This window comes from Schistocerca piceifrons, chromosome 1 (genome assembly GCF_021461385.2).
Source record: "Schistocerca piceifrons isolate TAMUIC-IGC-003096 chromosome 1, iqSchPice1.1, whole genome shotgun sequence".
Classification (NCBI taxonomy): domain Eukaryota; kingdom Metazoa; phylum Arthropoda; class Insecta; order Orthoptera; family Acrididae; genus Schistocerca; species Schistocerca piceifrons.
The window spans coordinates 894,573,025-894,580,635 of NC_060138.1; positions in this window are offsets into that span (position 1 = coordinate 894,573,025).

The following is a 7,611-nucleotide window of genomic DNA, read 5'->3' on the forward strand; positions in this document are numbered from 1 at the left end:
GTTTTAGCTGCTGTCGCGGCTAATCCGCACATCAATAGCAGACAAATATCGCGAGAATGGGGAATCTCAAAAACGTCGGTGTTGAGAATGCTACATCAACACCGATTGCACCCGTACCATATTTCTATGCACCAGGAATTGCATGGCGACGGCTTTGAACGTCGTGTACAGTTCTGCTACTGGGCACAAGAGAAATTACGGGACGATGACAGATTTTTTGCACGCGTTCTATTTAGCGACGATGCGTCATTCACCAACAGCGGTAACGTAAACCGGCATAATATGCACTATTGGGCAACGGAAAATCCACGATGGCTCAGACAAGTGGAACATCAGCGACCTTGGCAAGTTAATGTACGGCGCGGCATTATGGGAGGAAGGGTAATTGGTCCCCATTTTATCGATGGCAATCTAAATGGTGCAATGTACGCTGATTGCCTACGTAATGTTCTACCGATGTTACTACAACATGTTTCACTGCATGAAAGAATGGCGATGTACTTATAACATGATGGATGTTCGGCACATAGATCGCGAGCGGTTGAAGCGGTATTGAATAGCATATTTCATGACAGGTGGATTGGTCGTCGAAGCACCATACCTTGGCCCGCAAGTTCACCGGATCTGACGTCCCCGGATTTCTTTCTGTGGGGATAGTTGAAGGGTATTTGCTATCGTGATCCACCGACAACGCCTGACAACATGCGTCAGCGCATTGTCAATGAATGTGCGAACATTACGGAAGGCGAACTACTCGCTGTTGAAAGGAATGTCGTTACACGTATTGCCAAATGCTCTGAGGTGGACGGACATCATTTTCAGCATTTATTGCATTAATGTGGTATTTACAGGTAATCACACTGTAACAGCATGCGTTCTCAGAAATGATAAGTTCACAAAGGTACATGTATCACATTGGAACAACCGAAATAAAATATTCAAACGTACATACGGTCTGTATTTTAATTTAATAAACTTACTGTTCGTCTAAAATTGTGAGCCATATCTTTGTGACTATTACAGCGCCATCTATCACAAAGCGAAAAAAGTGGTCCAACTAAAACTTGCATATTTCTTTACGTACTACACGAATATGTAATAAAAAATGGGTGTTCTTATTTAAAAAAAGAAAAAAAAAACGCTGTTGATATCCGTTTACCTATGGGAGCGCCATCTAGCGGGCGAACCATAGCGCCATCCGGTTTCCCCCATCGAGCTAGACAAGTTTCGTCTTTGTAGTTTTTTCGTTTGACGCTTATTTCGTGAGATATTTGGCCCGGTGACGATCAGTGGACCACCCTGTATACGTTTGTGAGAGGAGAATCGTTCTACAGTCACCTTCCAATTGCTGCTTTAAAAATTTTCTCAATAGTGTTCCTCAAAAGAAAGTCGCTTCTCTCTAGGGATTCACATTCGAGTCCTCGAACCGTCTTTGTAATATTTCCTAGTTGTTCGCAACTATCGGTAACAAGTCTAGAAGACCGCCTCTTAATTGCTTCGAAGTCTTCCTTTAATCCGACCTTGTGTTGATCCCAAACACTCGAGCAGTACTCAAGGGTGGATTTCACAAATGTCCTAAACGTCGTCTCTCTTACAGATTAACCACACTTTTCTAAAATTCTCCGAATAAAGCGAAGTTGATCATTCTACTTCCCTATTACGATCCTCATATGCTCGTTACATTTCTTATCGCTTTGCAGCGTAGCGCCTAGATATTTAATCGATGTGACTGTGTCAATCATCACACTGCTAATACTTTATTCGAACATAACGGATTTTTGTCTTACTCACCTGCATTAACTTATAACACTTGACGTAGCTCAGTTTAACTAAATGAACTGTATAATGGTCTTTGACTGAAACCGGTCTCACATCAAAGAACCATTTAAGCAATAGAGTACGGTGTTATGTATCGTCACTCTCAAAGCTTATCAAAGATGTAGCATATAATCAACAGAAAATATTTTAGATGAAATGCGTTGTTTCCAAATACCCTTAGTGTTTTATAGGATACAAAGGTTTATCAATCTCTGTTCCACAGACTTTTCTGTTGTTCGTCGGTGACCTTGTGGGAAACATTTGGGCAACAGAGTCAAAGCTGTGTTTTATCTCACAGTACACTTGCCTAATCCGTGTGCTTTTCTGACTAGGTGACAAAATGCTACAGGGTTCATGCCTTCATTTGTGAACCCTCTCTTGTGGTTATAAGCCCTCCTCCAGAAATAACCTCATAAGCAGAGGAGATTGTAAAGTTTACGCAGATCTACCGATCATTCTTTCTCCCACTGACAGCAGCGTCGTTAATTCACATAGTGAATTCGAACACGAAGTTTCTTGCTTGGTGCTCTTGAGCTGCGACAAAAAGCCTTTCTTCTTCAGTCAGACGGAAAACAGAATCTATTTGAAAGGTATTAGGAAAAATAAAAAATATCTAGTGCCACCTCGATTTACGTAACATCTGCTGATCAGTGACTGCTGCAATTCATACAGCTTTGTAGTAGGAATCCTGGATACTCAATCGTAACGTCGATTTGGACAAAGGGCGTTCAAAAAGTAATGCAACACATTTTTTCTGACCAGCTTCGGTTGCAAAAAAGCGTAATTTGTTGTGGGGAACCCTATAATATTCCTGCTTCAGCCCCTACAGTTTCACGAAGTTCAGATAGGTCGTGGCATAATAGACAGCCTTCAAAATGGCGTCTCTAACGGACGTGCTTTCCAAGCAGAGATATGTCACTCAGATTCTTTTGGCTAGAAACCATAGCATCACTCACATTCACAGGCGCTTGCAGAATGTCTACGCAGACCTGATAATGAACAAAAGACACGGTGAGTCGTTGGGCGAAGGGTCTGTCATCATTGCAGCAAGGTAGCTTTCCTATCTCCCGCGTGATGGCGGCCGCACACAACTGCGACTCCTGCAGTGTTGGAAGGTGTACACAGTTTCATTCGAGGTGATCGACCCATCACAGTCTTCAACAGGGCGTCTCTGTTGGTAGTGCTGACACACTCGTCCACCAGTCGGGATACTCAAAGGTGTGAGCCAGCTGAGTACCTCGCCGCGTAACAGAGGACCATAAAGAGGAACGAAGGATCATCTGCGTGCAACGCCTTGCGCGTTAGGCGGCGATCATGACACTTTCTTCGAAATTCATCACAGACCCTGAAACATGGGTTCATCAGTTCGATCCGAAAACAAAACAGTAATCGATGGAGCAGCGCCTCACCACCCGTCCTCGAAAGAAAAAGCTCGAAGCCGAATCCTCAGCCGGTAAAGTTATGGCGACGCTTTTCTGGGACTCTGAAGGGAAGGGATTATTCTACTTTATGTCCTCTCTCATTGTACAACGACCAGTTCTGAAATGTGTTGCACTACGTTCAAGAAACTAAAGAAACGACTTTAGAGTGTCTGTCGTCACGAAAAAGCAAACGAACTTCTCCTTCTCCGTGATAACACGAGGAGCTCAGGAAAGTTCATTAGATTGTCTTCCTCATCTTCCTTACAGGCCGGAGCTAGCACCATCCGGCTTCCATCTGTGTGACCTTATAAAGGACGCGGGAAGCAGTACGTGGATGATGAGGAGGTTGTAGATGCAGCAAGTCGTTGGCTCAGACGTCGACCAGTAGAGTGGTATCATGGGGGCCCTTTCACTAATGTGACGTAAGACCGTCACACTGAACGGAGATTATGTTGAAAAATAAGGTTTTGTAGCCTAAAGAGTGGGGAATGGTATGACGTATCGGAATCCTGGGTAAAACCATTCTGCTTCCAGGAGAAAAATTGTGTTTCATTACTTACCGAAAGCCCGTCGTGCTTTAGTATAATCAAGTTCGGATGCAACGAATGAATTCAATGACCACAAATGAATTCAACACAGCTCGGAGGAAAACGGAAACAAGGTTATCTGCAGATGGACTGCTACGTGAAAAAGATTAGCAGTGGACACATAATATTAGTAATGAATTTGCATCTATTTCCACACTCTGCAAATCAATGTGAACTGCATGGCAGAGAGTACGTCCCATTGTATTAGCTATTAGGGCTTTTTCCCGTTTCATTCGTTCATGGTCTTGAGAAGAATGATTGTTGAAAGGTCACTGCGTTCGTTGTATTTAGTCTAATCTTGTTCTCGCGATCTCTACAGAAGTGATAGTTACGGGGTTGTAGTATATTTCTGGAATCGTCATTAAAAGTTGGTTCCTGACGCTTTGTAAGTAAGCTTTCTATTGATAGTCTGTGTCTGTCTTCGTCTGTTACTTCAGTTTTCTATGTTTCATAATGAAATTCTCCATGCTTCTAACAAAATCGTGATCACGCGTGTTATCGAGAGAGGGAGCGCCGGGGTTAGCACACAAGACTGGCATTCTGAAGGACTACGGTTCAAACCCTTGTCCGGATATTCAGATTTAGGTTTTGAATGATTTCTGCAAATCACTCCAGGCAAGCTCCGGGATTTTTCCTTTGAACGGGCACAGCCGATTCCTTCCCCCTTCCTTGACATAATCCGATATTGTGCTCCGTTTCTAACGATCTCAACGTCGACGGGGTGTTAAACGCAATCTTCCTTCCTACCTTCCATACCACGCGTTTTGCCCTTCTTTGTATAAGTTCAGTAACCCTTGTTAATCCTATATGGTATGGATACCAGCACACTTTAGCAATAATATCAACTGAGTCGCTCTAGTGTTTCATAAGAAGTCTCCTTTGCAGACTGAATTCATTTGCCTAGTATCTTGCCAAGATACTATATAGTATAGATATATGCTACTAATGACTGAGCCTGTGTTCTCGTTGAAATACCGTGAGGAAATCTGGTCCTAATTTTTTCTGCTAGTCGCTGAAATGATCCAAGTATGATTTCTATGTAAAGCACAAATGTAAATTACACCTGACTGTCCAGCACTAAATATGTTTTTCACAGCACTTCCATGTACGAAAATACGCAATACATCACAACTCATGCACGAGCTGAAATGTAGTTTAAGTTTTATTTTAGGCTTTTATTCTTAGACAGCGAAGCGAATTGGACTGATACGCTTGATTTTAATTGGATACACAAAATATCAGAAGTTGGCTTATCTCCACAAACATTAGTAAATAAATGTGTAGAATGCAGTGACTCAGCGCTTAAATGGTTTCGTTACACATCTGCGTGCTGAAGATGAGCACCGTACTCAAATAAACAACATAAAATATGGAGCAGAAAAAATAGGTCTCGCCCATAAACATAAGAAAACACCAGTTATACTGAACTATTCAATTATCAGTCGTTCATAAGAACTCTCGTGAAGTTCATATATGTGTGTATCCATCCGGAAGGTTTTCAGATATTGCTAAAAAAATTACAATCTGGAAGGCAAAGTCGGGAATCCTACAAATGTGTAATTTACCTAGGAAAGAAGATGCCTGCGGGAACCATGTTTCACCTGTTCTTGAGTATTCTTCACTGGTCTTCGATGTTTGTGAAGATGGATTGACGAAAAAGATAGCCAAACTTCAAGCAAATGTTTCTTCAGACGGTGCAAGAGATCCATAGCAATGCTCAAGGAAGTCCAGTTGAAGACGCTCCAAAAAATTAGCACTGTGCCTCACGAAGAACCTTAGGGTACGTTTATGGCGCAACTGCGCTGCTGGCACCTCCCGTTCACTGCCGGCACTTCGCAGTTTCTTGCTCACCAGGGACCCGTGGTACATTTACTCTGAAGCCTTGCTGCGCTCTGCTTGCCAGAAGTAATTACCCTGAAGCTGTTCACATAGCTAGCAGAGTCAAACACGGCACTGCTAGAGTGAGCTTTATGCAGCCAATCACGGCTCATGTTTCAGGATATGCGGCGATAGTCGTGGCGCAAAACACAAACCAACTTGTCGTCACCTGACGAGGATCGTAGCGGGCAGCAGGATGAGCAGCGACAGTGCGTGTTAAAGGAGCCGGTAAGACTCCGTGGGCTTGTTTCATGCAGACCGTGTTGGCGAGCAGTAAGCAATGAGGTGGCACCAAACGCGCTCCTTCTCTCACCATTCCGAAGCTCAAGGTACGACAGATGTGGATAAAAAATTTTAGACACTCTAATACTGTCTTACATAATGACTAAAGAAATTTAAAATTAGAGAAACTTGAACTTACAGAAAAGGATAATTGAACTCTTTATTCCTGCATGCCATCCTCAAATGGAACAGGAAGTGGCGAAAACTACACGCGTGCACAGAGTACGTTCTTCCATACATTATACCGTGACCTGTAGAGTAAATATGTACGAGGGTTGTCCAGCAAGTAAGTTCAGATTTATCATGAAATGGAAACCACTGCAAAAAAAACGGAAATGTTTCTATTTTGAGTTCAGCTCCCTCCCACTCCCAACCCGATGCTCTCTATCGTTTCAGAGAGCCTTTCGGTCGACTGGGGACGTCCCAAGGTGTCTTTGAATGCTTTTAAATCAGTCTAATTTACGATGGTCACGATCTTTTCAGAATGTGTATTTTTATTGATAACTGTCTTGTACATGTCTCACAATATTTATCCTTGTGTCATCCATTCACTGTTTTCGTTAGAATTATTGAAATGTCCATTCGCTTTTTAAATTAATTTCTCTACCCGTCGATTAGTAAATCTAGTTAGAAGCTACCTTGTCTTCTGAATTCAAACTTCACCTATCTTCACCACGGCACACTCCTTGTCATGCTTGGTGTTGCGACCAGACGAAACTACTTTCATTCTGCCATAACTGTGTATTCTTCGATTGCTCTGGGAGAAGGCACATCAAACTGGGACACATGAAATATTAGTTCACTTCATTACATTAATGAATAAAAGATTTATTTAACTTTGACACATTTCCTTGCCACAGGATTATTGTCTAATTTACGACATTCAGTGACTGTGAAAGCATTAGTTGGTGCACTAAGTAACAATGCGTCCTCTTGAAGTACAATTACAACAGGACAATTACAACAGGACAGTTTCGTCAGAAACGTTAACAACTGTCACTGTCCGACAGGATATTACTCACTGCTTTAGCTGAGGTCACAAACTGAGGTGAGCTCTTGTATGTTCGACACTATATTGACCTCAGTGTGAGGCTTTTGCCACACTGAGAGGTAAGACGTGTTTTCCGGAGTGACTCCATTGGTTGTTGCGTATTGCAGTGAGCCTTCGTTAATGTGTATGATATCGATATGTGTTGCGACTTTAATGTGGCATCTCGATCTCTGGGCGGTACCACACCAGGCAATGTTGCAGCACAGCGATATTTGTTACAGCGTTAGTGAGCGTGACAGAGAAGGAGCTGCCGTGTCACTGGGCTCTGGCCGACTTCTAGCTCACAGCACTGCCAGAAGCATTTCTAGGTAAGAAACTACATTTCCAACAACGTGATATGAATGAAGTACTCTGAAATACTTTTAAAGCCTTTAAAAACAACTTTAATCACTTTTGTTTACTTTATTGGATTTCGGTCCGTACTCATACAGCCATCTCAACAGTGGAACCTCAAGCATCACGAAACGAAAGTGATGACAACACAACACTCAGTCCCCAGGAGGACAAAATCTCAGACCCAGCATCGAATCAGAGCCGGGGCCCTTCGCTTAGCAGTCTGCCATAACTGTCCATG